General features: G+C 34.9%; 1 long non-coding RNA gene across 1 annotated transcript; it reads left to right on the forward strand.

The window, feature by feature from the left end:
• The first annotated feature begins 2889 nt into the window (after positions 1 to 2889).
• Positions 2890 to 21678, forward strand: LOC122193436. The gene is made up of 3 exons (XR_006182907.1): positions 2890 to 2980; positions 3526 to 3600; positions 21600 to 21678. It is a non-coding gene; the product is annotated as an uncharacterized LOC122193436 (long non-coding RNA).
• The last annotated feature ends 4002 nt before the right edge of the window (positions 21679 to 25680 follow it).

A 25680-nucleotide genomic window follows, 5' to 3' on the forward strand; every position in this document is an offset into this window, starting at 1 on the left:
TTCTGCTCAATAGAGTTGTAAAATAATCAATATTAACAAACAGGGAAATAGACAAATCCCAGACTAATTAAAAAAAATAATAATAATTAAAAAAAAAAAAGTTAACCATCTGGTATAAGGATATTTAAATTTTGGCTTAATCAATAACATAACTAAAGCTCACAGCCTAGGCACAGCAAGGGCCCAGTCATGTTTGTTAACATGCACCTCATATTTTGCATAGAGTTTTGAAGTAACAATTTTAATTTTGATTTTTTTTTAATGCTTTAATGGATTTGAGTACAATTACTTTAATGCAGTTATTTGTCCATACTATATGTAGGTAAGAACTTCCTTTATTTTCCCCCCCCCCTCTCTGTTTTGGAAAAGAAGGAGTGCAGTGAAGTGATTTGACAATTATTCAGTTTGCATTGTTTCAATTTAATCTTCCTTATGGTAGAAGGATATGGGTTGTACCATCTGATATGCAAGAGTAGGACCATATAATAGTCATACTGTTTATCTAATTAATCAGTAGAAATATATGTGATGAACAGAATTGTTTAATTTACTTATAAGTTTTCTGTAACACAATAGGTAAATTCCAATAAGCCCACTGATTAGTAGGATTTTTCACCAAAGATCCAAATGATAACACATTTGAGATAAACCAGAATTTCATGTTTACATAACGTTATCTTTCTGGTTTATCTTTGAAATTACAACACTTTCTCAGATACTTTTTTCTCACTGTTTTGCCATATAGCTGCTAAATAAAATTATTTTACTCCTACCAAAATTTAAATTCCCAAAGACTTGAGAAAAGGTTGAGATTTTACTCTTTGAAGTTTGAAGATTAATTTAATATTCACAGTACTAATTTATTTAGATTTTTTATTAAAGTGCAAGAAAAGATTGAAATCCAAGATAACATTTTCTAGCTAAATCAGCTATGTATATATATATATATTTTCCACTGTGTTAGAAAAGTTGTTAAAACAGTTTTACATAAAGTTGCCCTCCAAATCAAAGTAGTTTTCCACTTCTGACCAGAAATGAATCAATATGGCTAAATAGACACACAAAAGGAGAAGACAATGATTAGCATCCTTTTAAGAACAAATGCAAGCACAGTACCTTCTACCACAATTAGGATATATTAAGAAAGGGCTTTCTCATTAATTTTAAAAGGTTGGTGTTTTCAAGATTATATGTTACAGTTATGTTAGAAGTTAACTGTATTTGGATGTTTTTTCCTTGGACATACACAGATACCTGCTTGCTGCCCCTGCTCCTCCCAATTATCCACACGCTTGTGTACACAGAAATAAATGAAGGATATCAGTTTCTAATGCACAAACCAATTATAAATGACGGGCAGGAGAAAAAAAGTGTTTAAATTGTTTAAATGATTTTTTTTGTCCTATGAGTCACATGGTAATAAGGACCATTCTAAGAACAGCTAGAGAAATAACATTGCTATGAGGCACTGTATGCATACAAATTATTTCCATTTAAGTAGAATCATAAGAGTCATAGCTCTTCGTCCCCCTCTCTATAAATATAAATTGTACCAGATCCAATGTTAAGTAACTGACTGATCCTTATACAGGAAAAAGTATTGAATATTTGCATGCATCTGAGGCATATGTATGATAGGTAGAGAACCTCAGGTACCTAGCAGGCAGTATATCTCACATCTCTAGCGTAGGCATCTCTGAGGATAGCTCCTCAAATGTTAATTAACACAGATCAGAGGATATCTAAGCTATTATCTAAACTGAGTGTAGAGAATCGACCTCTGGAGCTGTTTCAAATCCATCATGATGTCAATAATCTTCTACGTTCCCTTTCTGCAAAGAAAAGAAAGACAACATACATGATTATTTAGACAGGAAATTAATTTTTTAGGTGTGTACAATGCAACAGCTCAACTCATTCATCCTATTTGTCTCAGTAGGTTTTTTTCAAAATATCCTGAGTTTACACATGTATATGACAGTCTACTATTAAATGTGGAGGTTGGTGGCCCTGCATGTGGCAGTGGGGTGGGAGATTCATGATGCTTGAGATCCCTTCCATCCCTGGCCATTATGTGATTCTGTGACACATTCTATGATGTGTCTGGTAGGGAGAAATTTGAGCATGAACACAACAGTTTTCAAAGCAGTACTGCCCTAGTTCTCTACAGCAATCCAGAAACTGTGATTACATTAAGCACCTAATAATGCATCTTTTCGACATGCATTCATTTCCCTTATGCAACATGCTTAATTTCCCTGGAATATTGCAGTCTTTAAACTTAAAGTCTAATGTTACAAATAGATCCCTTGGACAATCAAGGATAATTATGCTTTCTTGAATAGTTCTGGAAGTCACATTTTCTACTCTGCTATGCTAGAGCTTAAGAAAATGGCAATAGTTACAGTGCAAAATGGGTCAGATACAGCCTGGTTGCAACACTGTTGACATCACTGCCACTATTTTTTTGTTGTTGTTGTTACAAAGGAATATTACTGTTCAGGCAGGGATAGCTTGGAAAGAGTCTGGAACGATGTGGGTGGTAACATCCATAAATAATTAATGATAATTGTGCAACAGTCTGGTCACTTAGGAAAGTTTCATAGATACACAGATTTGCTTTTATATTATCCTGGGCACCTCAGCTCAGTAACATTTGTGCCTAAGAGAAGAATTTAAGCAATCAATATCTGTTTGTCTTATCACAGAATGGTTTCAGAGCATCTCCTTTGAAATGGAAAGAAGTAGACCCAGGGAAATATATCCAACCCATCTTTGAATAGTTACTTCTTGCACCTAGCACAGCTGGAAATAACATATGCTTTCCAGACAGCAATAAAGAGCTACGTTTGAATGAAATAGCTTTGCTCTTTGCAGCAGAGAAACAGATTTTCCAGGCTAAGGAGAGCTCCATGTTGCCAAGGCCAGACTGCTTCCAGTAGCTGATGTGGAACCTTTGAAGCAAGCTCTATTCTCATAGGTAAGAAGTGGTAAGCCAAATAAGGCTGCTATGCTGGATCACTTGATTACAAGGGGGATTTCTGCTAGAACTGGTCTGTGGCCAAGTGACAGAATCCAGTGACATTTGCAAACTAAAAATGTATGGATCAGAAGTATTTCCTTCTGTTGCCAAACAGTGCCTTCAATCACAACTGCTCTGATCTACTGGGGAAACAGAAAACCCTTTGGCTGTGTCACCCTAACAGCTTAGCTTGTGCTCTCAGACTGCAGAATGTGACTCATACTTCTCTGTGTCCATACATAAAGGTCTCCTCAGGCCTGTGTCTTGTGCTTGATACGAAGTCTTCAGGGAAAACTGGGGTAGTATTCACGTTAGACTTCTGGCATTCCACCTAACGTGGAGTTTATCATGGAGACCAGTCCAAAACAGAAGAATTTCTCAACTTGGCTTTGTTTACACGGAAGGCTGTCACATGGACAATACCTTTTTTTTTTCATCTTAAAGACAGCAAATCAAACTGCTTGAAAATAACCTTATCACATACTCTTTTTTTTCTGTTCCAGAAACAACCCAGTAGTGAATGAAAGCAGCATAATTTCACCTCATTAGAATCACAATTTTTTTTATAATCTCACATGGTAAGTTTTTAATGGCTTGTTACTTTAAAATACTTTATATACACTTGTGAGTTTGATCTCTTTTCTGTTCTAATGGTGATCAGGAAGAGCTGATAGTGATCTAACGCAGAGTTAGAAAGAGAAGAAATGAATTGTTAACTGTACAATACCCATTCCTATCTGCTGAGCTAAGTATCCTAAAAGGTATAAGATTTTGTGATGCTTGAATAAGAACCCTATCAGCTGCTTAATGTGAAATGTCACTCCTTAAAGACATAGGTAGGGCAATCAGCACCTGTCACTCCTTGAAACTCTGAAGCTACTAAAAAAAAACTACTAAACCTATATATCTCATTTAAAGGGCCAGGCTTTAGCTTTAAAATTGTCTGAAAGAACTGGCTGATCTGACCATTCATAATTATCTCATAATTATAAAATATGATATTATATTTCATAATTAGTTCACGATTATTTCCCCTAATGGCTTTCTTGCCAAAACTGGGGAGAGATAGAAGAAAAAAGAGAAAAGAAAGGAGATTTGTGTTTCTTCTAGGAAAAAGAATAATAAAAAAGACAAGAAACCATATACAAAATTATATAAACTTTATAAAGCTATTAATGAAAAGTGCTAATGATATATACAGATCTACCAAAGTATCAAAAAATTTCCCTGAGAAGACTGTGTGTGCTAGAAGGTTTCCCATTCAGATTGTCTGATATAACTTTCAACATGTGCTACCTGAAAATATAAAATAGAGCTTCTTTGTACAAGACTAGGATGACTAGATGTCCTGCCTTTGCACTAAGCATCCTATTGGTGATCCTACCCACAGCAGGGGAATTGAACCTAGATAATCTTTGAAGTCCTTCTCAACCCAGGTTATACGATTCTGTGATTCAGTGAAAAGATCTGCCTACTGTTGCTTGGCTAACTTTATTCTCCCTTTTGTGTTGCCTGGGCTGTTGGACAAAATCACTGGCCTTCAGTTAAGGCTTCTAAATCTTATGAAGTCTTATGCAAAAGATTTCAAGAGCAAGACTTTTACTCCCATCCCCTGTCCCCCCTTCACTCCCCCTAAATTCAAATTTTGTTTGACTGAAACTGTCTGAGAACTTTCACTGAATTAATTCTATTGTCAGATCTTCTGACATGACAGAAAATAAAATAATACAACACAGATTAGAATAATCTTTCTTGCCAGAACCAAAATATGTGCTATAGCAATTTCTAATTGAAACGTCTTCACAATTTAGTGATCTTCAATTCACTTGAGTTTTGTTTGCAGATTACAAACCCCTAAACAAAATCTCAGAATGTATCTTTATAGCTTAAATAATATTTTAATTCAGTTTTAAGCACTGTTTTTTTATTCACTGATTTTCAAAGAGCTGCCATTGTTTGACCATTCCATTAACTTTTCATCATTTCCTCAGCTACCTTCTACAAACTAATCTACATTTTTAACTTGCTACAATTCACCCACCTCTTTCCAGCCATTACTACAGAAAGCAGAGTCAGCACCCAGCTATACTTGTCTGCTAATGCGATCTAATCTACTACTACCTGTGAGTTTTGTTGTTTTGTTTGAATAAGGCAGAGGCTAGCCATCAGCTTACATTTTAAGAGACTTCAGCTGATGAGGTATGAACATAGTGAAGTAGAGGTTTCTGAAGTAGCAAAGTGGAAGTTCCATGTTATGGGGAGTAGTCTGAGGGCACATTGAGGCATTTTGGGGTGCAAAGCGTTCTAGGATGCTTTCAAGGGACAATACAGGGTAGGCAGTGCTAATTGGCAGGGGCAAACTTGTACTCGTAAATCTGCTTGTACTTAAGTATCCTGAAAAACTGCATGAAGCCTGTGTCCAGGAGTTGGTTTATATACTAGAATAAATAGACACACGTCCACACGATTCTTACTTCTGTTGCATGAAGATCAGTGTATCAAAAGATATGTGACATGTATCAGGGCTAAAACCTCTTTTTTTTAATAAATTCTTGTTTTTTTCCTTTTCCTATCCTTTTTCTTCTGAAGAAACATTACTCACTCAGTTGCCTGCCTCTGGCCTGCCACTACTACCATATGTCCTGGAGAATTTCCTCTCCATTTACACAAACAAACAAAAAAGCAGTCAGATTTCATGTTAGAGGGAGATGAATATAAACAAATTCCTCTGTTTTCTACAAAATTCAATTTAAAAATGCACATTTCTTTTTTTTTTGTTTGTGTGTGTTTCAAGATATCTCATTTGTTGTATTGACCTACAATGCTAAATGTCATTTCCCTGCTGTATAAACCTGACTCAGTATCATGCTTTATGTCAGCTGAACTGCTTTGGTCAAAACAGTTGAAGCAGTTGCTCATGTTTCCTGGCCTCCTCTACAGTTTCCACTGTCTTATTTTTATCTCTGGCATGTAATTAGAGGATTGATTAAAGAATCTCACTATAATAATAAAAAAAGATTTTAAAGACTTTAATGTGACTCTATGCTGTCATATCAAATGTACAAAAGATAGGTCTTAACAATTGTTCCATGGTCTTTTAATATTAATTTTTACTTTATTTATGCATTTATACATTTAAGCTAATCTTACTAAGGCTTTTTTGTTGTTGCTGCTGGTGTGATTTTATGTACTTATATGGAAATGATTTTACTCAGACTTAAGCTTTCATTAGCTGCACAGGATTCTATTTTTCTTCTTGTGATTTGTCATTAATAAGTTCAGAAGAGACCAGTGAATGGAATGATTGCTCAGCTGATTGTTGCACTGCAGCTCATGTACACTGAAGTGTGAATAATTTAAACTGTGCTGGCTTGTCAGTATAGGATTTGTATGTGGTGTGAGGAGGTTTCAGCTAAATCACTAAGCAGAGAAAAAGCAAAACAAAAAATCTCCAATAAAGATGGATAAAGGGAGAAAAGTAGGGTGCTATTGTATGTACGATGTGAAGAGAGAGGGGAGGATAAGTTCTATCGTTTTCAAGGAACTATCTGTCCTATTTTCAAGGAACAGTTTGCATACTTAGTAACTTTAAAACAAATTGCACCAGACTGAGGCATTGTTCAGGTCTTCCAGAGGAAATGGTTTTCTGAATTTGGTGGCAGTGAAAACATTTTGAGATATGTCTTTCAATAACTTCTCACTTTCTTTTCTTTTGAAATCATTACTTTATATAGTAACAGTTTAATGGAAGATGGTAACAAAAGAATGAGATTCATATTGGGAAAATAATAAATTCAAGGTTAAAAGTCACTAATCTTTCAGTTGTTGTGATTAAAGACTGGGAAGAAAAAGGGTTGGTTTTTTTTTTTTTTTTTTTGCTTATTTCTAACCCCCTCCACTTTAAAAAGGTTGTGAAATCTCCTCAACAGAATAATCAAGTGGAGCAATAGTATCTCTATGTAAATGTTTTTTATTATTATTTGGTATCGATACTTCAGAGAGCCCACAGAACCAAACAGCAGTCCTCTACTTCCTGCAATATTTATTCCTAAATGAAAACATATTGACTGAAACCAAGTCATGTTTTACTTACTACCAGTGATTGCCAGATCTCCAAGAATCATTCCAAGGGTTTCTCTAGATAATGCAGGTAGCACAACTGAAAACAATAATAGAAAAGCATTGTTAATTTGCACAATGAGCTTTTTGATTGTAACACTTTACTTACTTCATAGAAACATAGAATCATAGAATGGCTTGGGTTGGAAGGGATCTCAAGAATCATCAAGTTCTAACCCCCCTTCTGCATGCAGAGCCACCAACCTCCAGATTTAATACTAGACCAGGCTGCCCAGATGCCCATCCAACCTGGCTTGAACACCTCCAGGGATGGGGCATCCACAGCATCTCCGGGCAGCCTGTTCCAGCACCTCACCACTCTCTTGGTAAAGAACTTAACTACTTGCACATGCATTATTTTATTTCTCCTTTCTATTGTGTCAAAGGCTGATATATACTTTGTGCCTTAAAATAGAGACAGCAACCCTGTCCTTGCCAAGTTTTATCACAGGGTCTGAGTTATTTCCAGTTTTCTTTATTTCAGTGGTTAGCCTTCATCAAAGGCCGAACCAGATTTGTAGGTTTGGCTGAGAACTGACCACGATATCTTGACAGCAATAAAATTCAATGGGATGCAATGTCCAGTCCCTCTAATAATGACTAATGATTAAATGCTGTTTTCCCCCAATAGAAGATACACTCCTATGCCACCACACAGCTGATAAAAAAATTGTCTGGGGATAAAAAAGAATAACTATTTCTTCATGTCCAATATTAGGTACTTTATTGCTTACTTGCAATAAAAATACATTACTTAAGTATGCATTTATGGTGAGGATGCTCTCATACTTTAAAAAATCCTTGGGTTTTGAACAAACTGGAAAAGACAACAGAGAAGAGGAGCAAAAGCCATTCGCATTTTCTGATGCAATATCACTACATAATGGCCCCAATAGCCTCTACTGCAAAAATAAAATAAATATGACTTGAAATAATAATTATTCGAGAATGTTCTCAACAAAAATTTCCTTTTAGCATCTCGTATCACACCAGGTATTTTTGTGAAGGGTCATTTCTGCCTGCCTGAAACTCATAATATATGTATATGGTTAAGGAGAGTGTCTGCTCCCTGAGGGATATGGTCAAAGCCCTTTTTCAGTACAACAAACGTTTAATAAAAAATGAAGGAAGTTTTGGAAACCAAGCTGGATCAGGAATGTCATGGAATGTCAGAATGTTCATCCAAGCACAGTTGTCCGAGTGAGGATCATGGTTCAGGATGATGAAAGTAAACATGGAAGAACCATAAGAAAAATGCTGAGACATAGATCTGAGAAAGCAAAAATGGAAATAATGACAAGAAATAAACTTCCATATCGCACCGGTTGATGAGCTGTCAAATTACAGACTTCACTTCCAAGAAGACCCTTGTGTGGGGTAGGGATGGACCTGCACTGGGAGAATGTAGAAACTGCATACCCAAGGAGATTTATACATGTGAAATGGGAGTTGCAGGAACAAAAAAGACTAGGTAGAAGATGGTATGAAAAAGCCAGTCATATCTAAAAAGGAGATTGTCCTTACAATTGACTGGGCAAGCTCTCCACCTGATCACAACAATCTACACTATCTCAACAGACTATTCTATCTTCTGGGACCCTGCCATTACTGGGCTGGGTCCCAGCAGTAATCTTGAGTGTTTGGAGGAGGCAGCCAGACTTCATTACCTCACTTACCTTATACGATACCAGATCTCAGTATTTTTAGACACTACCTAAAATTTTCTCTAAAAATCAAACTACTAGCATATGAAGAATACTCTTTTTTTTTTTTTTTTTCCAGAAAAAAATGAACTATTAATATTTATTCATAGCTATGTTTATAGTATGAAACCAAACAGTGCCAGTTTTCTCCAGTTCTGAGTTCAGCTAGCAGAGTTTGAGTACATCCATATGACAGTAATATTTTAGCCTATATCCAACACGTTTCTGCTAGCTTCTGAAAAATGCCTGGAAACTTTTAGGAACCAGCTGGCCTAGGCCAAAAATATAAAAGATTCTTTTTCTGAGAATTTACAATTAGAGGCATTTAATTTTCATTGTACAAATCTGTTTATGACCAGGCACTATTGAATGTACTGTTAAAGATGTAACCCTGAGGTTCAGCACATGGACTTGTGCATAAGACCAGTGTTTTGTCTCCTGTGGAGATAGAGAATCTGACTTTTTTCAGGCTGTAACAGCAGCTGCTAAAACTAGATCACAGGATATATGCTACTTGCCACTTATATCTAACCTATGTTGAGTTGTATCAGTTAGAAATAAAGGGATGCTCATTAAAATTTTGCAGTTGTATCGTAATAATGGGGCAAGTCCTATTTTTAGGTTAGATAGCTATAGAGCTCGGTACCGATGAAATAGCCTGGAATGAAGTGAGATAGAGTTTTTTGGAATTATTTTACTCTTCTAATGCAAAACATTATTTTTGTTTGGAGCAGCAAACAACATAATCATACAGTATTTCATTAAAGTGCTTTCTTAAAAAATACCTTGTATTTCTACAAGCCCTCATAGAACAAAAGAAAGAGTGAACGACTTTTTAGATAATCATTTTGGAAAAAGGCAATTTCCTTTTTTCAGTGAGTCTACATAGTCCCATTTTATCACACTATTGGTGGAAGTTGCTTAAATGACCTCATTTTGAAAAATGGGATAGACAGCTGAAAGAAGCTTCTGTGAAATGAGTATTAAATATATATATATATATATAGTGAAGATAATAAATATTTACTTCTTAATCTTTCCTAAATTTTTCTACTCTACCGAACTTCCAAGCACAAATACAGGCTGGGTGGAAAATAGCTTGAGAGCAGCCTGGAGGAGAAGTATTGGGGACACTTGAGTGAAAGATTCAACATTAGAAGGCAACGTAAGCTTCCAGCCCAGAAGTTCAACCATATCCTGGGTTACATCAACAGAATTGTGACCAGCAGGTTGACAGAGGTGTTTCTGCCCCTCTACTCTGCTCTCTTGAGACCCCACCTGGAGCACTGCATTGAGTTCTAGAGACTCCAACACAAGAAGGACATTGAGAGGTTGGAATGGGTCCAGAGGAGGGCCAAGAAGATGATCAGAGGGTTGGAGCATCTTCCCTATGACAACAGGCTGAGAGAGCTGAGGCTCTTCAGCCTGGAGAAGTCTCTGAGGAGACCTTATAGTGGTTTTCCAGTACCTGAAAGGGGCCCACAGGAAAACTGGGGAGGGACTTTTTGTAAGGACAGAGAGCAACAGTATGAGGAGAAATGGCTTTAAACTGGTAGACAATAGATTTAGAGTAGATATCAGAAATAAATTATTTACCATGAGAGTGGTGAGACATTGGAACGTGTTGCCCAGCAAGATTGTGGATACCCTCTACCTGCAAGTGTTCAAGGCCAAGCTGGATGTGGCTTTGAGCAACTGATCAAGAGGGTGGTGCCTCTGCTTATAGCAGTGGATTGGAACTAGATGATTTTAAAGGTCCCTTCCAACCCAAATCATTCTATGATTCTATGATTCAATTACAAGAAATATAATGAATCGTAAATGAAGACAGAATAGGCAAATTAATACATAAGTGTGTCTACATATTTACATTGAAATAAGACTGCAAGAGGCAGATGGATTCTGTCAAGATTATGATAGGGGGAATCCAAGATGTTTACCCAGTTGCTTATTTCTGCTTTAATGAGACAAAATGTTTAAAACCATCTGTTATGTGTGCAAAACTTTATCTTGTCATGGTATTCCAAGGAACATAAAGCAGGCAGTACATACAGATGAATATGTTATAATATTTTACTTACATTTTAAAGTTTATCTCTTATAGTTTAGGATTTTAAAGAGCGAAAGTGTTAAAATCATAGAATCATAGAATCATAGAATCACCAAGGTTGGAAAAGACCTAAAAGATCATCCAGTCCAACCGTTCACCTATCACCAATAGCTCCCACTAAACCATGTCCCTCAACACAACATCCAGCCTTTCCTTGAACACCCCCAGGATGCAGTTGAACAAACTAACAAACTTTCTGATTAAATCGTGATGGTTAGTATGCATGTTATATAAATAGGAAAAAATTAATAGGTTAAAAATATTTTATATTCTTGACAGTTTGCTTACTTACTAGGCTTACAATATTCTTCTTTGTTGTAGTACAGCTTTACCTTGGTGTTGTATTCACATTTTTTTTCAGCCTTAGACCTTCCTTGCAAGCATGCCTTGGCAATATTATTTATATGGGATAACTTTTTTCACAGCACATGAGATATTGTATATTGCTGAATGTGAATACAAAAGATTTTTTTGTCCTTAAATTCAAGGTTTAGCTACACGGTCTAGTTACATAATCAGACTGCATCTGAGTTTAACAATCTCTTAATGGTCTGGTTCTTTTTTTCTTCATTTCATATGCTATTAAAATCTTGCCACATTTATCATTGTGAAGTATGTGCATTACATTAGCATAAAGTAAAGAAAGGAAAGAAATTTAATTTCTACTTTTTATGCCCAAGCAAGTCAAACTGTCAAACACATTGGAGAATGGAATACCAGAAAACACATATGGTTGAACTAAGACTGAAAAATGATTATTAATTCGTGTGTTGATCTTTGCTGCTTTGTTTCAAAAGTTTGGTTAATTCTTTTGACAAAATCATCTAATACTTATGTTCAAGCACTGAGTCTTCCTGTTGATCTCTTTAAGGTTTGTTTTTCAGTATAGTTAATATGGATTCAGTTTGGATTTGGACTCAGTGATACCAGCTGATTTCACCACACTGGGGAGTAATTGGGAAGTGTTATATGCTCCAACTAGTCTTCTGAAAAAGGCTAGCAAGCTATGTATGTGCATTCATCAGAAGATATTTGACACTTGGAGTGTTTTTTTCTCTTAGGCTCTTTACTCCTTTACTTCTAAATTATGTACAGACTCATTTCTGACCAAAATGGAAGAGAGGAGGAGAAAAAAATGAAAGAATATCATCTCTTGAATTGCTTGGTTTGGAAACAGAAGAGTGGATATTTTGCACTAGGAATAAGACAAAGCTAGCATTTTCAATTTTTTCTTCACTTATTGTACCAGGAATGATGATTCCAGGGGCCATTTGGGATGCATGTAGCCTTCATATATATGCTACTTGTCTCAATTTTTTATCATAGAATCGAACAGTGGTTGAAGGGGAACTCTCAACAGGAAAGATCAGCTACTTCTAGCTCCTCTGCCATGGGAAGAATTACCTTTCGCTAGACCAAATTACTCAAAGCTCAATCCAATCCGAGCTTGTGCAGTTCCAGGAACAGTTTATCAGAAAGTTCTTTGGATAACCTTTTCCAGGGCCTCAGCACTCTGAGAGTAAAAAAATTCTTTCAAAAAGCAAGGCAAGGCAAGAGGAAGGAAAGGCAAGAAGAGGAAAGGAGAGGACAGGAAGAAGGAATAACAGAAAAAGATACAAAAGATATAACAAAAAAGAAAAAGAAAAAAAAAAGAAAGCAAGATGCACGCTCATGGTATTTAGCCTTTCTATCACTCTATTTGATATCTGAGTTGCTATTGATTATGTATTTATCAATGCAGCTATGGTTTACAATGTTGGGAAATAGTACATGTATTTGAATCTACAGGAATTAACTCAACAATTTATTCTGTTTTTTCTTAAAAAAAAAACCAATCAATCAAACAAAAAAAGCCCAGTAGCTTTTCCCTGTAGCTTAAACTATGATTTCTTCCTTTTCTGAACTTTTTGACTCCAGCAGATTTAAAATCACTATATACTTGAAATCCATTTTAAGGCTAAGAAGGTGTGGAGGCAGGAGAAAAAAAAGTGCCAGTTTTCATCCTATCTTGAAATCCATTTGGGATGTCAGTAGCACTATAGTACCAAAAAAGGTATAGTGGAAATCGTGTGGGCTTTCTAACAACAGTACTCAGGACTTATTAGTGAACTGAAGCTAACATCTGTGATTCCAGAAATAGATGAGTAAGCTTACTTTAAGCTTACTTATGATACGTAAGTTTTTTTTCCACAGTCAGCTTGCTGTGTTTTGCTTATTTGTCTGTCCTAAAATATCTCTTCTTAAATGTCTTGTTATCCGTGCTGCAATTAAAATTTTAAAATATGTATTTTTAATAAATATTTAAAGTTAATTCTTTTGTACTTCTCCTTATGGAAAATCTTTTTATTCTGTTACTAATATGATAATTTAACAATTAACATTCAACTTTCAAAATGCTCATTTTTTTGACATATGTGACCATAGCTTAGAGGCAATAGAAAATTTTCAGTTGTAATTAAACCATACCCTTTACTTGGAAGTTCTGTTTAATTTCAGTCAAATTAACAGCTCTTTAAGCATTTTGCTGTGCCAAAGACTATGCAAGTTTCTTGTCACAGAGCTGAGAACTGCCTCTGTAAACCACTTTTCACAGAATGTATAAAACCATCAATCTCAGGAGACATAATAACGGACTCCGAAGGCTTATCATTTAAAAGTATATGAGTGACTCAAAACATAAACTGCATAAAATGCACAAAATGATTGTCTCTTTCTTTTGGGTGCCCACAGAAATAACCAGAGTGCTTTTGTTTGGTTTCACCTGAGCTGTGAGAAGTTTGGAATCTGAGGATTTCTCATCTGATATTAATGGATTGTTTTTATTATTTTGTCTTAAAAAAAAAAAAATCACTAACATATTAAAAAAAAAAAAAGTGTATCCTTTATCTTTACATTTCTTATTGAGGATTCTTATTTCTTATCTATGGCCTATGTAATCACAGTGCCAAAGGAATGGATGCAAAATAACAAAGCCTGTTTGTATGTTTAAGGCTAATAATACATGGAAGTTTATTCCTGAACCAGGAATTTCACCCTTTACTCACTGGCCGTAGAAGGAACCTTTATTGTGACAAAAACTTTCACAGTGGATTAAGAGTGCATTGTTCTCCAAACAAATCAAAAATAATTCATTTCTCAAGCAAATGCTCATTTAGAATCAACTGGTAGAATTAAAGGAGTGGAATAAAATATGAAAAAACAACTAAACATGTTTCTCTGGTCTTTATCTTCATGCAATCTAATACTTCCCAGTCACATGCCTATGTAAGAGCCACATGCCATGCTTACCTTGTGCAAACTGGCTGAGCAACATTTTGTGATTAATAATCATCTTCTAAGATGTCATTCAAAGTGAACATGCAACGACACTCCAATTTTATAGTATTAAATCAACAGCAACTTGAAAACTACATTTCTATTTACATTTGTATCCATTTCAATTTGTAATAAATAGTAACAGTAAAAAAAAAAAAAAAAAAGCAATTCCAATCTTGTGCTGAAATATTTGAGATCAGTATTATTTATTCCATGCTGAGTGCAGAGAGAACACCAATGTTTTTATTCTCCAGTTGTAAAAAATGTTACAGATAACCTTTATTAATTTAACATAAAATTATTTTAGGGTCTTGGAATTCCAAAATACAGTATAAAGCCTTGTTTATTTTTGATTCATAAAAAGTATGGAAAAAAATAATTTGATATTATCAAGAGATACTCAGAACTGTATGGAGTTGAAAGGGACTCTTAAATGTGTCTGAGGTCATTTCTGAGCTCTGACATATCTGTGGTAAGAAAATGCCTTTAAAGTAGCTTCTTGTTGAAAGATTCCACATCTTTCCTTCCTAGTCCTCCAGTTCTTTGTATGATTTTTTTTCCTTATAACAAATCCATTCTTTACTTTCTTGCTGCAAAACGAATTGCTTCAATTCCTACTTCCAGGATATGTGGAAAGCAATCATTATAATCTTACTTTATGAATAGGAGAAAGAATTTAATACATACATTTATTGATTCATAAATCTCACTTTAATTCTTTAACATTATATCTAAGTTCACCTATAAAACATTTTATGTTGAGGTGCCCCTGACCCATTACTGTGTCCTCAGTCAGTAGCTCATATAAATATTAGCTGTTTAGGCAAAAATTTAGCAAGTAAATACCTTGTTTAAAATAAAGGAAAGAAAATATATTTCAACATTATAAATAATTTGGTCATAGAACTCATTGGAATGATTATAGAATCATAAAATCATGACAGTTGGAAAAAACTTCTAAAATCATTTAGTCCATGTGCATCTAACCTTTTGGCCACATTGAGAGGAGTATTGTCTTGGACCTCATAAAATATATGTTATAGATAAAGTAACCAGACTTATTTTTAACATCTATAATTTGCTAAAACATTAAAAAGAAAAAAAAAAAAAAAAAGCAACAAAACATAACACTAGTGGGATGTTTGACCTTGTTTCTGTGAAACTAATGCATCAGTCTGTTTTTACGGAACTAGCAATTCTTAGGAGTTCTCAGGGTACTCAAGATTTTTGATGAAATTTTACTCTTCCTGTATCTCATTCATCCTAGAAAACAATTGTTCACAAATGTGCATACTGCCAAAAAGTGATAATAAAGCACGATTGTGAAGCAAGGGCATTTCTCTCTGAAAAGGTAGGCCTTGCAAAAGTCTGGTAAAGAGGTTGCAATCAAATTTTTGAATTAATGTCTGATTGGAACTCTATTCCATAAGAAAATTCACAGGCCATGTTTTTATGTTGACTGAAATTGGAGCCGCAGATATACAAAAAAATAATGATGAATTTTTAGCAGTCTTTAAACCTATTCTCAAATTCCTTTATCAAAACAGAGAGCAAAGCTGCATATTTTTTGCTGTTCACAGGACTGTATTTTCCAGTGCCTCAAAATACACACAACTATTTGGTATCATTTGAGTTAGCACTGCGCAGTGCTCTTCCCTTGTCCTGATTTCAGCCCAGACAGAGCCAATCACACAATGCTGTTTGGTTGGTGCTGAGGATAAGTATGCATGCTGGGCCAGGCTTCTCTGTTGGGCAGAGCTGCTGCCATGATGGCATGGGGCAGAGTACAGCCACAGTAGAGTTGTGCCAGATCACATGCAGCCTGTGGGTTGTAGGTTGGATGCCCTTGATCAGTCTAACCAGACCTAATTATGTAAGTAGTGAAAGTGTAACTGAGTTTTACAAAGAATTTAAGCCAATTGATAGTGCTAAAGTTCTCAAGGTCCAATCTAATAAAAGGATGAAATGGCGTTCTCTACATAAACTACCGTTTTGAGAAATTGGAGAGAACACTGTTAATGCACCAACCTGTATTTGCCCTTCTTTTAGGATACTGGGAAGTGTCAGAAACATTGTCTGGGCTATAGGAATTTGTCTAATCGTGGATATGTATTCTCATCTCTTCATATACATCCTTCTCTATAAAGAATAGGAAATTCGTACTGTACTACATGATTCTTCTTTCCAATAGCTTTTTGTTCTATATACAGAATAAAAATGTCTATTCTGATATTTGTTTCATTAATGAGATTGATTCATTCTTAAAAAGTATGTATAAATTTACATTTATGTGCAGAAACATATACCTAAATATTAATAATTAAAATACTAGTCAAAGAAATCAGATTTGTTATAGTAGTTACAAAATATTTTGGATTGTAAATATGAATAATACTGTCTATGCCAAATTGTCTACTGACACCATGATCAGTAATTATATTTTGATTTTGATTATATTTTGATTTTCTATTTTCTATGTATATATTTCTATTTTTTATTTTCTACATTTTATTTTGAAAAAAATAACAATTTTATTCAGTCCTTATTTTAAATATCTGATGAAAAGAATAAGACAAAATGCTTGTTAAGTCTTGTAGGTTTAAGTTGCATGTGCCTTTTTTAATGTGTATGAATACTTTGAGTTAAAAATAAATATATATGTAGATCTTCCAGTTCTTTTCCTGGAAAACACGGGATATTGCTTTGTGCACTAAATCCAAGTCTGGCAGTTTTTGTCTTGATATTCAGTTTTAAATATAAAGATGTTCTCACAATAAATAAATAAATAAATCAGGGGAAAGCTAATGTAACAGTTTGACCCAAAGGCAATTTAGTGAGAACTTTGGAAATGTGTACCAGCTATAAATTATTTCAAAGGCCATTTATAAAAGTGACAAGGGAATATACACGTGTAGGTTCTCCAGCTGTTAGACTGCTCAAAGACAAAATCTTTCCATATGTTCCTTAATGCAAAACTCTGAAATAAAATATTCTATAAATAGTTTTTACAGCTCCACTAATGCCATATTTTAATGCAGTTACAGGAAAATATCATTTGTGCATTTCTGACAGCTAAGAAATTGGAATTTTTCAAATGAAGAAAAAAAAACTGATGCATTTTGTAGGTATCTTTGTTTTTCTGCGTTTCTCATGTAGCCCCATGTATGTCTCTTTTCCATAATTCTTGAATCTGGTTTCATTTTGATTCATATAACATATAAGAATGTGGTTTTTCATGGCTTATTTTTTCCCCTAATCACAATTTTTCAAAGCTTGTTCAGTGTCCTGGACTCTAGCATACAGAAATTGACTGTATGTTCTTTAAATAAGAGAACACTTCCATTGTCTCAGCATATGCATTCCTATCTATTTTAAACTGTCAAAAAAACGGTGCTGACTTTTAGCTCATTGTGAACCAAAGTAATTGTAAAAGCCTCTACAGACTTATGTTGACTCTGTAATTGAAAGTAACTGAAATTATTTACATATCCTGGAAGAGAAAGCAGAAAGTGCAAGCTAAATACCAACCTTAAAAAAATAATAATAATAAATCAATAGTCTCTTAAAAATAGATCTTCTTCAGTCACAACCCTTAAAATGGCACTCTGAGATGCGTCTCATCAGTACCCGTAGACATATGGATGTTTTTGTTACAAACCTGATCTTTACTTACAGCAGCAGGGATGTTGTTTTCTCACTCGCCACCTTCCAATCCATATGCTGAAAGAGAAATTGCCTGTGGAGACTGAGGCAAAAAAAAAGTTGAGTACTTCAGCCTTCCTCTTGTCTGTTGTCATCAGCCTGCCTCTGTTTCTCACTGAGGGGTTAAGCCTTCTTTAGACTTTCCTTTCCTAGTTAATGTGGAGGTTAAAGCCTTTTTTTGTTTTTCTTTGCATCCCTCACCAATTCCATTTCCAGCTGGGCCTTGGTCTTCCTGGCTCTGCTCCTGCACAGCCTAGCAGCATCCTTATACCCTTCTCAGGGCACCTGTCTGTTTTCATTGCCTGTGCATTTTTGTCTTGCTCTCCAGTTTGGCATGGCTGCTTCTTGCCTGCCTTTCCTGACCTCCTGGGAATGGATAGCTCTTGTGCCCAGAGAAAAGTTTCCTTGAAGATCTGTCAGCTCTGCTCCCTTGTTCATGAGGACAATTTTCCAGCAGGTTTTGATGATTAACTTCCACCAAAGAGATGGAATTCAGCTTTCTTAAAATTTAGCATTGTGATTTTATTATTTGTCTGTCATATATCCCTCAGGAGTGTAAGCTCCATCATCGCATGGTCATTAAAGGCTAGACAGCCTCCAATCCTGATGTCACTGGTGTTATGTGCAACAGGTCCAGCACTGCATCCTCCTGATGGGGTTGTCTGTATTTTCTGGCTCAAGAAACTACTTCTATGTGTGCTTAATGTATTCTCAGCTTTATTACTGAGGCAGAATAACTGGTTAGATCTACCCATTTTTATATAATTAAAAACAGCCTCTGTTTTTGGAGATAAAGTAGGAAAGAATATCATTTCTGAGATGTACCTTGGCCAATCTAACTCCTTTAAATGCCAGTGAACTGTAGCTGCCTCTACAACAGAAGAAATTATGAGAAGATTTTGCTTACGAACCTTTCCTGCTGATCACATTCTGTTTTTAGGAACTTTTCTGAAAACCTACCTTTTAACTACAGATCTCTAAAAATAATTGATGCGCATAGAAGAAATTCAATCTATGGTTCTTGATTATTTATCAGATGGTCCTTGGTATACAGAATGATCTTGCGTGAAATAAAGTCACATGAGAAAGAAGATTTGTCTAACTTTGGTGCAGATTTTACAGGAGGAGATAAACTTAGCCCTGTCCTGATTTCTGAACAAAGCTATGAGCAAATATATTAACTGCTGCTAGGAGTGCAGTTACAAAGAAAATAAGAATTATTTAACCCTGCCCACAGCAGGGGTTTGGAATTGATGAAACCTTAAGGTCCCTTCCAACTCAAGCTATTCTATGATTCTGTATTTCCATGGGGAAAAAAAAAAAAAAAAAAGCCCACATAGTTTTATAGATATTACAGAAGCAAGATCTTTTGTGACAAGAATGTTGTCACATTGTATATGGTACATTTTTTATCTACATAAAAGAGAAACTTGAAAGAAACTAGCAGTCTATACCAAAAATGTAGTACAACTCTAACTAGATATGGCTGTATAAGGAAAGCAACACTGAATACTGAAGATTTTGGGCAAGGTTAAGAGAAATAAAGAGTCTCAAGCTATCAACTGCCACAGAAAAAAAAAAAGAAGGAAAAGATAAAATAGAAGAGAAAAAAAAAAACAAAAACTTTTATCAGATAAAATATTTAAAATGGTCTAAATTTCCCAAATTCCCCAAATCAGGTAGTGTTGCTAGGAGAGTTACATTACCCAGTTTTATGCAAGAGAAACATAAAAAATAAGAAAAATAAAATAAATTGGGTATGAGGATGATGGAGAGAAATATGTAATAATAATTATAATTTCCTGCCTTGAAGAGTGGAAAAAAAATGAGTGAGTGAAGATAGACTTGGATTAAGTAATAAGTGTAAGTGACAGAATGAAGGCATTGAGAACCTCAGCTTTCTTATCCTCAGTGATCATGTACCCTGCACATATAGTAAAGGATGAAAATTCTCCTTAGCCCTTGCAGGGGAACTGTTAGGTCATAACTTGGCCTGGTAATTGAGCACCTAGTGAATGGGTATGGCTGTCCAAGGAACATACCTGTTTGCACCTGTTCTCCCCCCATGACCAGAAAGGTTGGTCCTAGGGTGAAGTCATCCTGGGCTCGTGTAAGGGCCAGCCTCTGAAAGGAGGGCTTCTTTTGGACCTACGCTTCTTCCTATGAAGTAGTACTATAGAGCCAGAGAGCCCTCTTCACAGTTTGGTGAGTTCCATTCTCTTTTCTTTATATGGCTATTGGCCTAACTGTGAATACTTTGGCTACTAACACCAAGAACCTGCCAGAAGCAATTTTGCTTCTTCAGTAGCAGAATAGCCCTTCTCTTACTGTTAATACATTAGTAAAAAAGGTTTCTCTTTTTGTATTCTCTTTTAGTCTTGTAGCAAGTTGAGTTCAAGTTGGGCTTCTGCCTTTCTTCTCTCTGCATATCCTAACAACTTCTTTGTACTCTCCTTAAGAAGACAATAAACAGAAAAGCATCAGTAAGTTAGTGACATTTTCTAGTAACTTTTATGATTAAAATAATTGTATTACCTTCTGTTTAAGAACTATGGAAAAATAGATGCTTTGTTCAGAGTAAGTCTTTTGTTTCACTTCACATTTTTAGTAGAGTACTCAAAAAGCTGGCTGATATTCTTGCAGAACCTCTCAATTACTTTTCAATTATCATGGGAATCTGGAGAGGACCCAGCTGACTGGAAGCTGACAAACATCCTCTCCACTGTAAGCCATTCTATGATTTTTTCAAGAGGAGCAAGAAAGAAGACCCTAGGATGATTACAGACCTGTCAGTCTTACTTCACAGCTTTGAAAAATGATGGAGAAAATGATTCTGGGAGTTAGTGAGAAACACCTGAAAGAAAATACAGTTACTGATCACAGCCCACACGAATTCATGAGGGCAAAGTCCTGTTTAACAAATTCCTTTTATGACAGTGTTACCCACCTACCTGACCGAGGGAAGCCAGTTGATGGAATCTTTTTGAAGCAAATCTTCCAATGTTGTTTCTGACAGAACTCTTCTGTCTAGGTCTGGCTCAAAAAGCTTACAGCATAAGGTGAGGCTGATAGCTAGTCACTAGTGGCTGTAATTTATGGCCATTACACTTTAATGTTTTCATCAATTACTAGGTTATAATACTTGAATGTACAAGCAAGTTTGCAAATGACACCAAATTGGAAGAACCTGTTAAATTTCTTAAGAGTAGAAATTAGTGCTTGCTTCCGCGCTTGGGTTAGAGTAACCCTAAATATATATACAGACTAAGGGATGAGAGGCTGAAAAGTAGCTATGCAGAGGAGGATTTAAGGATTCTGATTGATAACAAGCTCAATCTGAGAGAGTAGTATGCTCTAGGAGCCAAAAGGTTAAATTGTGCTCTCAAGTGCATCAGGTACAACACTGCCAGCTGAGTGAGGGAAGGAACTGTCCTGCTTTGGAGTGATGTAGTGTAGGGTTAACTATGTCTTTCTTGTCAGTATTTTTTACTTATTTATTTTTGTTTTTGAATTGGCATGTAACAATTTTAGAAACAAATTTGACTCAAATATCTTGAATAATTTGGAAAGTGGAAAACAAGTATGTAAATATATAGATTACATTGCAAGTGTTTTCTGTGCCTTTCAGGGTCAAGAACAGCCAATTTCAAGAAGAGCACAAGACTGAATTTGGATAAATCTTCTGTATAAAAAGTACAGGGTGGATATCAGGAATAACGATTACCTAATTTGTAATTTTGTAGCTTTGTTGAATCAGAGAACTGACTGTTCAGGAAGAGCAGAAAATGATAACAGACAATTTTGTTTATCAGGTAAGAATTTTCAGTGTGTTGCTCCAACAAAAAGTTACTATCTCTCTACAGTGTATTTAATTGAGAATCTTAGTAAGCTGTAACTAGTTGCTGTTCCTGCACTTCCACTATTTTAAGTCTGGTCAGAGGACTCTATGTTTTTATAAAATAAACTAACTTTTTATAAACTAAAACTCTATTTTTATAAACTTAAACAAACAAGCAAAACAACAGAGACTGAAGTCTGTGACTCTGAAAAGTGTTTAGTACAATTTTATATATTATGACACAGTTTTAAGGTAAGCTGTAAAGAAAGCTGTGGCTGCTTAGAAATACTTTATAGGTAAAATGTGCAAGTTATAGGGATTGCTATACCTTCACTTATAGTACTGTCTCTTCTACCATCAACACAGACTATTAATTCTCTGAGCAATTCAAATTGAGCAGAAGTTTTACTACATATGGATGTTCCATAAAAAAAAAATAAAATCTGGAAATCGAAGATACTGTACAGGAATATTTAGGTTAGATTTTAGGAAACAACTTTGAAGAGTAAGGCTTTGAGTGTTTCATCTTGCACCATAATATCTTTGGGGATTAAGACAGTGACTTGAATTAAAAATTAAGATGCAGACCTTCAGGCAAATAAAGGAAGTAGTTAATATGTGAAATTCACTTCCATCAAAGGTATTTTTAAAGTGCTCTGTGTGAGAGAATATCAGAGAAAGGATTATGATGGGAAATCCTTTTCTTTTTCTGTAGGGGTCTATGCTAAATGACCTCAAAGGCTTTAAAATGACTTTCATCTAATATTTTAGGAGTCTCAAAAAACAAGTATTCTGGAGAGTAAGCAGGTCAGTTACTCATGCTATGCTATATATTGTATTTATGAGAAGATGCTGAAGCTGCCTCTTTCTAGATGCTTCACAGTTAAAGGAATTTTCCTTTCAAAACTTGACTGTAATTAATGAAGACCAAAAATAAAGCCATTGACATATGAATTTCCATGATGTTGAAAAACTACTTATCTATAAATCTTGTGAGGCAGACCACTTCCGTGTAAGTATTTTCACACTCTTAGGTGTTTCCACACCTTTAATGACCATTATAGAATAGAAAAACTACACCACAAAGTAACAGTTTCAAGATAAAAATGAAAATATACACTGCTTCAATTAACTATTTTGTATGTGACAGATATTTCGTTTGAAGGATTTGCCTATTTGCATTATAAACTGTTTACAGTGTCATAATTTCAGAGTACAGCCTATAATTTTATTGAAATACTCCAGTTCTAAGATTTATAATGGGAAAATAGTTTGAGTAACAGCAGAACTAAAGCAAGACTTGGTTTTCAATTCACAGTAAACACTGACCATTCTAGTGATTTAGTGCAAGTTTCCAGTGGCATAAAATGCATTAGTAGTTTCTAATATAATGCAGAGATGAGCCATAAAATTATTTTTTCTGGGCGTTATCACTTCTGAACATTAAGTGTTTCACAGGAAGATTGAAAAATGTAGAACAGAAATGTACTATGGATTATTAAATACTGACAGACCATTTCTAGCAGAGGAAGATCTTAAGCAGTGAATGATTTGAGGGTAAGGTGATACTTGGTAGAAGTGTTCCTGCTTTCTTCTTAAACTTGGTTCCAGGCATTCATTTCGGTCACTGGCTGAGGAAACAATTCGTGCTAGATGCAGTAAGTATGGCTACTCTCACAAGTGAAAAACTTTTGTCAGTAAAAGCTTTTACTTTGTTGTTTGCATATGCATGCTGGTAATTATCTGGTTGTCTGTATGTATAATTCTGTTTCAGCCATTACCTTGTACCATGGTGTTTGAGAGCACTTTTGTTCAAAAGTAGGAAGCCGATTTTATAAAGTACACACAAACACTATCTGAAGAATTTGTCAGAACAGGTTGTTGAAAAGCACTGAATTTTTCCCTCTATGAGAACAAAAAAAATTCTATGTGTTCAACACTTATTTTCATTTGTAAACAGGTCTGATGTATTCTCAGACAGGTTCTGCAATGTATTCTGTCTGTGTCCATGACTGTCTTAAAATCAGTGTTGCATATTTTTTTCTTTGTATTCTTTTCAGGACAATATCTTGCCTTTCTGAAGAGATTAGCATCAGGAATTCTAGTCAGATCAGATAAAATGAGTCATGAGTTTACTGAAAATTATGGAAGGAAAAATAGAAAGAAACAATGATGGAAAAAAATAATCTGACAACAGTTCATGAATTGATTCTACATAATTATTCCACATTGTAAATAATAGTATAAGAAAAGATAACTGCTTCATCAGATTTCTGCTTCGGAAACTATTTAGCTGCCAAGTGATGAGTGTTATCCATTAGAAATACTTACATATAATTTAATTGACCTTCATATACTTATATGTCCGTTAATGATTTCCTCATGGCTTTGCCAGAGTGCCTACTTTTCTTCTGTATTTGAAATTAATAAAAGAAATGACCATCTTTTGGTAATTATTTCTGAATTTTTTAAAAATTTAAGTACTTTTTCATTCAAACTCCTGTAGTTTGAAGTCTCTTTCAAAGCAGACCTTTGTTCTGAATTTTCCTTAAAACTGCATAACCATTCTCAGAATTATGTCAACTCATATAGCTGAAATTTGAAAACAGATTCCTCTAAGTAGTTTCTTAGCTGCAAACTAAGACGCATGTAAGTGTTACAGTGGAAAAGCTCTCAGAGTAAGCAATATTTCTGCTACTTTTACGCTGAGCACAGCCACACACTGTGAGCAAGTCATTTTTCTTTGCACCTCTGCATTCTCTTTTTAACATTAGTAATGTACATACAATTGTACCTTTATATCATAAATATATGTATTTAAATGACCGCTTGAACTGTCTATATTGACAAAAGCTTTTTCAGAGAACAGTTTATTCAACCTGAAAATAAATTAGAATATGTTTAGTAGATTATAATGTTATGTATTTGAATATAGTACACCCATATAAAGTTCTAATACTTAAAATACAGTGAATAACCAAATAACAGGTTGGGAAAAGACCTATCACCTAGTCTATCTTTAAGCCTAAGCAGGATATTCTATATAAATTTCATTCTTAACAGACATTTGATTAGGCTTTTCATTAAGATGCACATCTTCTGAGGTTCCCATAATCTCCTGACAATCTACTATTCTTATCAGTAAAAATGTTTCCCCTCACATATGAATTATTCTTCATTATAATAGTTTAAATCCATTCCTTTTCATCCTGTTGAGAACATAATGTTCTTTGAAATACTTCTAGAAGACTTATCTTTTTTTTCCATCTCTATTACTTTGTGTGGCTTTTGTATCTAACCAAAAATATTCTAAGCTGTCCATCTTCCTATTGTTTATGTTCTTCAGGCCTCTGATCTCTGTTGTTTCTCTCTTCTGGAGTCTATTCTATTAACCACAAGTCGTCTGACACAAATAGAAGTTAATACAACATTGAATATTGGATTACAAACACCTTCCTAATTCTGCTCGTATGCACTGATATAGAATTTCTGTTACAGAACAGTATGCCATTTAAGCCTGCTAACTGGAATTCCTTTTATGAATGGAGTAACCTCATACCACAATTTATATGTGTACATCTTACTTATGAGGAAATGCATAGAAAAATAAAGTCACAAGAGAAAGTACATATAATTTTAAATGAAATTATTTTAGAATAAAGTAGGATCCTGTCCCAGTCCTACTGTGAATATTCTCACTATGTTACATTATAATCCTTGCATTGTGTTCTTAATACTTAGTTAAAAATGCAGAACTCAGAATGATCGTCTCTGCAGTTGTGACTATTTGTGGACCACAGAGGCAGTAAAATGTTGTACTGAGATCAGTTTATGTGCAAGGAGTAATTGAGCTGAAGTTCAACACAACAAA

The sequence above is a fragment of the Lagopus leucura genome, unplaced genomic scaffold, assembly GCF_019238085.1.
Source record: "Lagopus leucura isolate 7727_CA_CO unplaced genomic scaffold, USGS_WTPT01 Super-Scaffold_73, whole genome shotgun sequence".
Classification (NCBI taxonomy): Eukaryota; Metazoa; Chordata; class Aves; order Galliformes; family Phasianidae; genus Lagopus; species Lagopus leucura.